We start from the raw sequence: 12,845 nt of genomic DNA on the forward strand, positions 1-12,845 counted from the left end.
ACAACCCCCCTCCCCCACCCTGTCAGATCCTGTATTTAAAATTTTAATATTTTGTTCATCATGGATTTTTGTATTTTTTATTTACAAAATATATTACTGAGCTGGGTACAGCAGCTCACACCTGTAATCTCAGCACTTTGTGAGGCTAAGGCAGAAGGATCACTTAGCAGAATAAAACTGAAAATCAACTCCAAAAGTAAGTGTCAAAATTCTACAAATACATGGAAATTGTATATAATCTGCTCTTGAATGATCTTTGGGTTAACAATGAAATCAGGATGGAAATTGAAAAATTCTTTGAAATAAATGATGACAGTGACACAACCTATCAAAACCTCTGGGGAGATGATCATCATGGCAGACGGACGGCAGGACTAGATTGCAGCTCTAATTCAGACGGACAGAGCAGCGTGCAGAGGCTTACATCATGAATTTTGGCTACAGAACGACTGCAAGAACAAACCAGGAATCCCAAGAGGAGCCACAGACCCTCTGAAGAAGGTGGACTGCTCCTGCAGGACCCGGGAGACACTCCAAATACTATGAGTGCTCAAACTGCAGAGGTGGGAAAGGAGATCCTCCATCCTGAGCGCACATCCCCACTGGCGAAACTGAAGGTTTAGTTTGCGGGACAAGTTTCCGACCTTACCTAGAGCTGAGTCAATTTAGAGAACTAAGCAAAATACAGGGGTAGAGGAAGCACCAGGAAAGGCCTTGGGAGCTCGCTGGGTCCCCAGGCAGGCCATTCCTGCCTGGCAACACAGAGATCCTTTGGGAAGGCGGCCAGAGGCACAGGAGAAAATGCCACAGGGAGAAGAAGTGTTCAGCTGAACTTTGTAACAGTTTGAACCAGACAAGAAGCCTCCTGGCCAGAACTAGGGGGAGGGCATGAATCCAGGATGCAGACTTTCCAGACAGGGGAAGAACCATGCCCTTTTCTTTCGCAGCTAGGAGGCAGGTAGCTTGGGGCAAGTTCTCAAGTCCAGCTCACCCACTGCCCAGAAACAGACTCGGGCCTGTTAGTGGGGGCACAGTGGGAGTGAGACCGACCCTTTGGTTTGCATGGGAGCTGGGTGAGGCCTGTGACTGCCGGCTTTCCCCCACTTCCCTGACAACCTGCATGACTCAGCAGAGGCAGCCATAATCCTCATAGGTACACAACTCCATTAACCTGGGAACCTCACCCCCATCCCCTACAACAGCTGCAGCAAGACCCTCCCAAGTAGAGTCTGAGCTCAGACACGCCTAGCCCTGTCCCCATCTGATGGGCCTTCCCTACCCACCCTGTTAGTTGAAGACAAAGGGCATGTACTCTGGGGAGTTCTAGGGCCCCACCTACCACTGTTTCCCCTCCACACTACCACAGCTGACACTCTAGAAAGTGCCACCTCCCAGCAGGTGGCCAACCAGCACAAAAATAGAGCATTAAACCACCAAGAACCCTCACAGAGCCCATTTCACACCCCTGCCACCTCCACTGGAACAGGTGCTGGCATCCACCGCTGAGACCTAGAGACAGGACTCTATGCAGACAACCCCCAGTACCACACTGAAGCCAGGCAGACATGATGGGTGGCTAGACCTAGAAGAAAGACGATAATCACTGCAGCTCAGCTACCAGGAAGCCACATCTATAGAAAAAGGGGCAGCGTACTACTTCAAGGGAACACTCCATGGGACAAAAGAATCTGAACAACAGCCTTCAGCCCTACACCTTCCCTCTGACAGAGCCTACTCAAATGAGAAGGAACTAGAACACCAACTCTGGTAATATGACAAAACAAGGCTCTTTAACACCCCCAAAAAATCACACTGGCTCATCAGCAATGGATCCAAACCAAGAAGAAATCCCTGATTTACCTGAAAAAGAATTCAGGTTAGCTATTAAACTAATCAGATAGTCACCAGAGAAAGGCAAAGCCCAGTGCAAGGAAATCCAAAAGGTGATACAAGAAGTGAAGACAGAAACATTCAAGGAAACAGATAACATAAAGAAAAAACGATCAAAACTTCAGGAAACATTGGACACACTTATAGAAATGCAAAATGCTCTGGAAAGTCTCAGCAACAGAATTAAACAAGTAGAAAAAAGAAATTCAGAGCTTGAAGACAAGGTCTTCGACATTCAAAGAAGAATTGGTACCAATCCTTTTGATGCTATTCCACAAGGTAGAGAAAGAAGGAATCCTCCTTAATTCATTCTATGAAGCCAGCATCACCCTCATATCAAAACCAGGAAAGGACCTAACCAAAAAAGAAAACTATAGACCAATATCCCTGATGTATATTGTATTAGTCTGTTTACACACTGCTAATAAAGATATACCTGAGACTGGAAAGAAAAAGAGGTTTAATTGGACTTACAGTTCCACATGGCTAGAGAGGCCTCAGAATCATGGCGGGAGGCAAAAGGCACTTCTTACAATGGCAGCAGCAAGAGAAAATGAGAAAGAATCAAAAGTGTAAACCCCTGATAAATCCATCAGATTTCATGAGACTTATTCACTATCACAAAAATAGCACAGGAAAGACCGGACCCCATGATTCAATTACCTCCCCCTGGGTCCCTCCCACAACATCAGAGAATTCTGGGAGATATAATTCAAGTTGAGATTTGGGTGGGGACACAGCCGAACCATATCAAACATAGATGCTAAAACCCTTACCAAAATACTAGCAAACCGAATCCAACAATGTATCAAAAAGATAATCCACAACAATCATGTGGGTTTTATACCAGGGATGCAGGGATACTTTAACATATGCAAGTCAATAAATGTGATACACCACAAAAACAAAATTAAAAACAAAAACCATATGATCATCTCAATAGATGCAGAAAAAGCATTCGACAAAAACCCAGAATCCCTTTATGATTAAAACTCTCAGCAAAAACAGCGTACAAGGGACATACCACAATGTAATAAAAGCCATCTATGCTAAACCCACAGTAAACATAGTACTGGATGGGGAAAAGTTGAAAGTATTCCCTCTGAGAACTAGAACAAGAGAAGGATGCCCACTCTCACCATTCCTCTTCAACTATAATACTGGAAATCCTAACCAGAGCAATCAGGCAAGAGAAACAAATAAAGGGCATCCAAATTGGTAAAGAGGAAGTCACACTGTTACTGTTTGCTGATGATATGATTGTTTACCTCAAAAACCCTAAAGACTCCTCCAGAAAGTTCCTAGAACTGATAAAAGAATTCAGCAAAGTTTCCAAAAACAAGATTAATGTACAAAAATCAGTAGCTCTTCTATACACCAACAGCAACCAAGCAGAAAATCAAATCAAGAACTCAACCCCTTTTACAATAGCTTCAAAAAAAATACTTAGGAATATACCTAACCTCTACAGAGAAAACTACAAAACACTGCTGAAAGAAATCATACACAACTAAAAGAAATACAACACAAACAAGTGGAAACACATCCCACGCTCATGGATGGGTAGAATCAATATTGAGAAAACACCCATACTGCCAAAAGCAATCTATAAATTCAATGCAATCCCCATCAAAATACCACCGTCATTCTTCACAGAATTAGAAAAAAAAATTATAAAATGCATATGGAACCAAAAAGGAGCCTGCATAACCAAAGTAAGACTAAGCAAAAACAACAAATCTGGAGGCATCACATTACCTGATTTCAAACTATACTATAAGGCCATACTCACCAAAACAGCATAGTACTGGTATAAAAATAGGCACATACACCCACGGAACAGAATAGAGAACCCAGAAATAAACCTGAATACTTACAGCCAACTGATCTTTGACAAAACAAACAAAAACATAAAATAGTGATAGGACACCCTTTTCAACAAATGGTGCTGGGATAATTGGCTAGCCACATATAGGAGAATGAAACTGGATCCTCATCTCTCACCTTATACAAAAATCAACTCAAGATAGATTAAGGACTTAAATCTAGGAAGTGAAACTATAAAACTTCTAGAAGATAACACTGGAAAAACCCTTCTAGACATTGGCTTAGGCAAGGATTTCAGGACCAAGAACCCAAAAGCAAATGCAATAAAAACACAGATAAATAGCTTGGACTTAACTAAGCTAAAGAGCTTTTGCACAGCAAAAGGAACAGTCAGCAGAATAGACAATCCAGAGAGTGGGAAAAAGTTTTCACAATCTATACATCTGACAAAGGACTAATATGTAAAATCTATAACAAACTCAAACAAATTATTAAGAAAAAAATAAACAATCCCATCAAAAAGTAGACTAAGAACATGAATAGACAATTCTCAAAAGAAGATATACAAATGGCCAACAAACATATGAAAAAATGCTCAACATCATTGATGATCATGGAAATGCAAATCAAAATCACAATGCAATACCAACTTACTCCATCAAGAATGGCCATAATCAAAAAATCAAAAACCAGTGGATGTTGGCGTGGAGGCAGTGATCAGGGAACACTTCTACACTGCTAGTAGGAATGTAAACTAGTACAGTCACTATAGAAAACAGTATGGAAATTCCTTAAAGAACAAAAAGTGCAATTACCATTTGATCCAGCAATCCCACCACTGGGTATCTACCCAGAAGAACAGAAGTTATTTTAGGGAAAAGATACTTGCACATGCATGTTTATAGCAGCACAATTCACAACTGCAAAATCGTGGATCCAACCCAAATGCCCATCAATCAACAAGTTCATAAAGAAACTGTGGTATATATACACAATGAATACTACTCAGTCAAAAAGGAATGAATTAACAGCATTTGCAGCAACCTAGATGAGATGGAAGACTATTTTCTAAGTGAAGTAACTCAGGAATGAAAAACCAAACATCATATGTTCTCACTGATACGTGGCAGTCAAGCTATGAGGATGAAAAGGCATAAGAATGATACAATGGACTTTAGGGACTTGGGGGAAAGTTATGAGGGGGCCAGGGATAAAAAACTGCAAATAGGGTGCAAAGTATACTGCTTGGGTGATGGGTGCACCAAAATCTCACAAATCGCCACTAAAGAACCTACTCATATAACCAAATACCACCTGTACCCCCAATAACCTATGGAAAATTTAAAAAATAATTTTTAAAAACAAAAACCTCTGGGATACAGCAAAAGCAGTGCTAAGAGGAAAGTTCATAGCATTAAATGCCTACATCAAAAAGTCTGAAACAGTGCACATAGACAACCTAATGTCACACCTCAAGAAACTAGAGAAACAAGAACACACTAAACCCAAACCCAGCAAAAGAAAAGAAATAACAAAGATCAGAGCAGAGTTAAATGAAATTGAAACAACAACAACAACAACAAAATACAAAAGATAAATGAAACAAAAAGCTGGTTCTTTGAAAAGGCAAAAGAAATTGATAGACCATTTGTGAGATTAGCCAGGAAAAAAAGAGAGAAAATCCAAATAAGCTCAATTAGAAATGAAACTGAAGATATTACAACTGACACCACAGAAATACAAAAGATCATTCAAGGCTACTATGAACACCTTTATGTGCACAAACTAGAAAATACAGAGGAGATGGATAAATTTTTGGAAATATACAACCCTCCTAGATTAAACCAGAAAAAAATATAAACCCTAAACAGGCCAATAACAAGCGGCAAGATTCAATCAAAAATTTTTTTAAATTGCCAACAAAAAAAAGTCCAGGACCAGATGGATTCACTGCTGAATTCTACCAGACATTCAAAGAAGAATTTGTACCAATCCTACTGAAACTATTCCAAAAGAAAAGGACAGAATCTTCCCTAAATTATTCTATGAGGCCAGTATCACCCTAATACCAAAACCAGGAAAGAACATAACAAAAAAAGAAAACTACAGACCAATAATCCTGATGAACAAAGATACAAAAGCCCTCAACAAAATACTAGATAACCGAATCCAACAGCATATCAAAAAGATGATACATCACAGTCAAGTGGGTTTTATACCAGAGATGCAGGGATGGTTTAACACATGCTGGTCAATAAATGTGATATATCACATAAACAGCATATGATCATCTCAATAGATGAGAAAAAGCATTTGCTAAAATCCCACATCCCTTTATGATAAAAACCCTCAACAAAATAGGCATAGAAGTGACTTACCTCAAAGTAATAAAAGTTATATATGGCCCACCCACAGCCAACATCATACCGAACGGGGAAAAGCTAAAAGCTTTCTCCCTGAGAACTGGAACAAACAGGGATGCCCACTTTCACTACTTCTATTCAACACAGTGCTAGAAGTCCAGGCCAGAGCAATCAGACAAGAGAAGGAAATAAAAAGTATCCAAATTGGAAATGGGGAAATCAAACTGTCATTGTTCACTGATTATATGACTGTATACCTAGAAAACCCTAAAGACTATCCAAAAAGTTCCTAGACCTGATAAACAAATTCAGTGATGTCTCAGGATACAAAATCAATGTACACAAATCAGTAGCACTGCTATACACCAACAATGATCAAGCTGAGAATCAAATCAAGAACTCAACCCTTTTTACAACAGCTGTAAACAATAAAATAAAATAAAATAAAACACTTAGGAATATACTTAATCAAGAAGGCAAAAGGTCTCTACAAAGAAAACTGCTGAAAGAAATCATAGATGATACAATTAAATGGAAACACATCCCATGCTCATGGATGGGTAGAATCAATATTGTGAAAATGTACTGTCCAAAGCAACCTACAGATTCAATGCAATTCTCATCAAACCATCATTCTTCACAGAACTAGAAAAAACAATCCTAAAATTCATATGGAACCAAAAATGAGCCCCCATAGCCAAAGCAAATCTGGCATCATATTACCTGACTTAAAATTATACTACAAGTCCACAGTTACAAAAGCAGCAGGGTACCAGTATAAAAATAGGCACATAGACCAATGGAACAGAATAGAAAACTCAGAAATATGGCCAAATACTTACAACCAACTGATCTTCAACAAAGCATACAAAAACATACATTGGGAAAAAGACTGCCTATTCAATAAGTGGTGCTGGGAAAACTGGCAAGCCACATGTAGAAGAAGGAAACTGGATCCTCAAGTCTCAGCTTGTGCAAAAATCAACTCAAAATGGTTTAAAGAATTAAATCTAAAAGCTAAAACCATAAAAATTCTAGAAGATGACATTGGAAAAACTCTTCTAGACATTGGCTTAGGTAAAAAATTCCTAAGACCCCAAAAGCAAATGCAACAAAAACAAAAATAAATAAATGGGACCTAATTATATTAAAAAGCTTCTGCACAGCACGAGAAACAATCAGCAGAGTAAACAGACGACCCACAGAGTGGGAGAAAATATTTGCGAACTATACATCCTGAAAAGGACTAATATTCAGAATCTACAAGGAACTCAAGCAAATCAGCATGAAAAAAAAATTCCCATCAAAAAGCGGGCAAAAGACATTAATAGACAATTCTCAAAAGAAGATTGTATCAGTCCGTTCTCACATTGCTATAAGGAACTACCTGAGACTGGGTAGTTAAAACCATTGTTAAAATTTATAAAGAAAAGAGGTTTAACTGGCTCATGATTTTACAGGCTGTACAGGAAGCATGGCTGGGAAACCTCTAGAAACTTACAATTATGGTGGAAGGGGAAGCAGGCACATCCTACATGGCTGGAGCAGGAGGAAGAGAGAGAAGGGGGAGGTGTTACACAGTTTTAAACAACCATATCTGATGAGAACTCTATCACAAGAGAGCACTAGAGGGATGGCACTAAACCATTAGAAACCACCCCCATGATCCAATCACCTCCCACCAGGCCCTCCTTCCAACACTGGGGATTACAATTCATCATAGATTTGGGTGGGTACCCAGAGCCAAACAATATCAAAAATATACAGACAGCCAACAAACATGAAAAAATGTTTAACATCACTAATTATCAAATATGAGATACCACCTTACTCCTGCAAGAATGGCCGTGATTTATAAGTCAAAAAACAACAGATGTTGGCATGGATAGGGTGGGAAGACTTTTTTGCACTGCTGGTGGAAATGTAAACTAGTAAAACTACTATGGAAAAAAGTATAAGGATTCTTTAAAGAACTAAAAGTAGACTACCATTCTATCCAGTAATCCCACTACTGAGTATATTCCTAAAGGAAGTCACTATATGAAAAAGACACATGTACGCATGTTTATAGCTACACAATTCACAATTGCAAAGATACAGAATCAACCAAAGTGCCCATCAACCAACAAGTGGATAAAGAAAATAATACATATACATACACCATAGAATATTAGCCATAAAAAGGAATGAAATAATATATTTTGTACCAGCTTAGATGGAACTGGAGACCATTATTCTAAGTGAAGTAACTCAGGAATGAAAAATCAACTATTCATTCTCACTTATAAGTGGGAGCTAAGCTATGAGGATGCAAAAGCATAAGAATGATAAAACGGACACTGGGAACTTGGGGGTAAGGTTGAGAGGGAGGCGACGGATAAAAAGCTGCATATTGGGTGCAGTGTATACTGCTTGAGTGACAGGTGCACCAAAATCTCAGAAATCATCACTAATGAATTTATCCATGTAGTCAAAAACCAGTTATACCCCAAAAACTACTGAAATAAAAATAATTATAAATGGCTGTATCATTTGTCTTGATGACTGAGTTTTGGGTGCTGCCTTTCTCTGGAATCCTTTTCTAATTAAAAGCAGATAGGTACTCTGGGGTCACACAGACCTGGACTTCAGACTGCTCCAGCCACTCAGGGGACCAAAATTGACTTTGTTCAACTTACTTAACTGCTCTAATCCTTCACTGCCCATCATAATTGTTGGTGTAAAGAAGTATTTAACTCATAAGATTGTCTCAAAGATGTTCATAAAATGTCTGGCACATGGTAGACATAAAATAAGTGAAAACCATTGTTAAAATTATGACTTTTTATTTTTCACTGTGGTGAAATATATAACATTTTAGAATTGTTTAAGTTCAACGGTGTTAAGGACATTCAGATGGTTGTACAATCATCATCACTATCCATCTCCTGAACTTTTTTCATTCTGCATAACTGAAACATTGTACCCATTAAACAATAACTCCTCATCCCTTCCTCCCCAGCCCCTGGTAGTCATCATTCTACCTTCTGTCTCTATGAATTTGGCTTCTCTAAATACACTATGTAAATGGAATCGTACGTATTTGTCTTTTTACAGTCAGCTTATTTCACTTAGCATAGTGCCCTCAAGGTTCATCCATGTTGAAGCATGTGTTGGAATTTTTTTACCTTTTAAGCCTGAATGATATTTTCTTGTATGGAAATACCACATTCTGTTTATGCTTCATCCATCAATGGACATTCAGGTTGCTTCCATTTTGGACTATTATGAATAATACTGCTATGCACATGGATGTACAAATTACTACCGCTATTTTACTCTTATCTTTATATTTTCTCTAATATTTCTGACAGGGTACAGAATAAAGATTTATCCACACAGTAAAACCATCTTCAAATCACTCTGATACTAACGCTGGTGCTAGGCTAGCTTCAGAGAGGTGGAACCTGCAGGATTCAAAAACAGTGACTTATCATTTACTGGTTGAGCCTAAAGTTGGGGTGACTATAGTCCTGGACTTAATCAATAAGTGGGGAACACAGAATCAAGCAGTGCTCACCATTCCTCTGTCAAATGGAGAAGCATCTATGAGAACTCCGCTGAATCTGTCAGCAAACACCCATTAGTCAGGTACTTTGGCAAAAACTGTGTAATGTTCAAAAAATTTGCCAAGATAGTCTGCACTGGCACTAAGAATTCCTAGAAGCCAGAGCCTTATGAATTATTGGTTCAGTCAACCTCTTTGTTGAGATTAAACTGGTTTTAGGTACCTGAGAAGTAGTGGAATTCCTGGTCAGAGCTGGACATACCAAAGAAGATAGGCATTTAGTTATCATCTCAGTAGTCTGGTCATTCACTTCTATGAGCAAAAATGTACGGTGTGTGTGTTTTTGTTTTGTTTTGTTTTGGTTTTGGTTTTTTTGGAGACACGGTCTCGCTTTGCCACCCAGGCTGAAGTACAGTGGTATAATCACAGCTCGCTGCAGCCTTGACTTCCCAGGCTGAAGGCTTATGAATAGGCAAAATCTGCGGAAAAATTTCATTATGTTATGATCAAAACATGGTTTCATCCAGCTGTGTTATGAGGGCTTTACTATTTTATAAGGCTTAGAATTCTCATCTTCTTTTCCTCATTTATTCACTCTCAGGCATTACACTGGGTGCTGGGTAACTAGGCCAAGCGGATCACAATCTACTGAGACACACAGGTGCAGAGACCATTTTAACAGTTTAATGCACCCCATCTAAGAACATCTTCCAAGATTGCCACAGGAGAATGAATTTCCCTCAAAGAACTTAGGGCATCTTAGGATTGTTACAATTGGTCCTGGGCGTCTTCTTTCTTCTGGTCTTCACCCAGGGTGGCAGCTTGGGGAGGGGTAAATGTTATGGCTTGCATATTAGTCAGGGTTCTTCAGAGAAACATAACCAATTATATCATAAAGACAAGGAAAGAGAAGGAGAGGGGGAGAGAGAGAGAAATTCATTCTAAGGAATTGGCTTACACTATTGTGAAAGTTGCCAAGTCCAAAACACATGAGGCAAGCCCAAAATTCAGGCAACAGTTGATATTACTGTCTTCAGTCCCAAATCTGTAAGGCAGGCAAGCAAGCTGGAAACAGGCAGGGTTTCTACGTTGCAGTGTCGAGAAAGAATTCCTTCTTCTTCAGAAAAACCTCAATCTTTTCTCTTAAGGTCTCCTACCGATTGGAAAAGACCCGCTCACATTATGTAGGGGAATCTGCTTTACTCCAAGTCTACTGATTTAAATGATAATCACATCTAAAAATACCTTCACAGCAACATCTAGAGGCTGTTGACCAAATAAATAGAGACCACAGCCTAGCCAAGATGACACAAAATTAATCGTCACAGTATGTGAGTTATATCTCAGTTTTTAAAACCTCAATAATTAGAAAGCAATTCTATTCAATTCAAAAAATGAGTGAAACATTTTGAACAGATACTTCACTACAAAAGATATGCAAATGGCAAATAATCACATGAAAAGATGCTCAACATCATTAGGCAAGTGAAAAATTGAGAAGCATTTCTAGACCATGTTTTAAAAATCCCACTTCAACATGAGTTGATCTGAAATGAACTGAGCCTTCTCATGTGAAGTGGCCCATGCTGCTACAGATACCCTATTTGCTTTATTCTTTTAAGGTCTTAACATGACCCTAGCAGTGAAATGATTTTTAATAGTCAAGTGTTAATCTTGGATTCGACTTTTGCCATCCAGTACCTTATCAACATCATCACTCTCCATATTGAGTTTTACGATGTGTAAAGCAACACTCTCTCTGCGTCTTCCTCTCTATCAGCTGCTATTTTGGATGAATGTTTGGTCTTACATTCTTCACCTCAAGGGTCTCACATCTTCAAACTGTCCATTATCTACCAAGCTGATGATCCCTGTAAGTCCTCTAGACCAGAGGTCAGCAAACTTTGTAAAAAGCTGGACAGTAAATATTTTAAGTTTTGTGGGTCAGAGTCTCTGTTTCACTACTCACTTCTGCTCATTGTGATACAAAAGTAGCCATATAAAAGGCATACATAAACTGGCATGGCTGTGCTCCAATAAAACTTTATTTACAAAAGTAAATGGTAGGCTGTATATGGCCCATTGGCCCTAATTTATTAACCCCTACTCTGTACAGCAGCCCTGTTCTATTTGTTGGATTCTTTTCAATAGAAATTGAAAGGAGGAAACGATGTCTTCATACTTGCAAGATGCCTGATCATTATCAACTTAATGGAAAGGGTACACTTGGAGAGTGGAGAAAGACATAGATGACCTGCAAAGCCAGAACCAGAGGTCCCCTCCCAGAGCCACTCCACATGGAAACTCCCATAATGCCATTAACAGGTCCTAAGTGCCTGACAGAGAAGAGATGATCAATAAAGGTTGGTACCGTTATTATTATCAGGACTAGATTAGTACAGCATATGTTACTGAAGTTGTTAAACTACCAACTAAAGAAAGACAAAAATGTTTTTTAATCAATCTCATCTCATGGTTTATGGAACAGGAATTGCCAGCTTCCTTTTTGGGGAAAGAAGCTGAGGCCTTGGTGGTTAAAAACAGAACCAGAAATTCCAAGTAAAAGGAGGAGATGGTAAAACCAGGTTTGAAACCCTTGCCAAGCACTGACACATGTAAGCACCACTCATGGCTGTTTTCTTGAGCAAAACGGCCCACAAACTATTATACTTGTGGATTTAGTCCATTTTGCCCAATAATAATTAATTTTATTGCAGCAACTGGGGGCTCCAGTTATCCCTAAACTTCGAAACTCTGCGAGTTCACTGAGAAGCTTTTTGTTGTTTTGTTTGTTTGGTTGGTTGGTTGGTTTTGTTTTTGAGACGAAGTTTCACTCTTGTTGCCCAGGCTGGAGTGCAATGGCGTGATCTCAGCTCACCGCAACCTCGGCCTCCCAGGTTCAAGTGATTCTCCTGCCTCAGCCTCCCAAGTAGCTGGGATTACAGACATGTGCCACCACACCTGGCTCATTTTATATTTTTAGTAAAGACAGGGTTTTTCCATGTTGGTCAGGCTGGTCTCGAACTCCCAATCTCAGGTGATCCACCCACCTCAGCCTCCCAAAGTGCTGGGATTACAGGTATGAGCCACCGCACCCGGCCCGCCGAGAGGTTTTATACGTGGAGGCAGCCACATGTTGGTAGAAAGGGCATGCCATGAGCTGGAGAGCCTTGGAGGTTTGGGTTCAAGTCCTTGCTTTGGTTTCTCTGTGTTTTAGT

Source organism: Chlorocebus sabaeus, chromosome 2 (genome assembly GCF_047675955.1).
Source record: "Chlorocebus sabaeus isolate Y175 chromosome 2, mChlSab1.0.hap1, whole genome shotgun sequence".
Classification (NCBI taxonomy): Eukaryota; Metazoa; Chordata; class Mammalia; order Primates; family Cercopithecidae; genus Chlorocebus; species Chlorocebus sabaeus.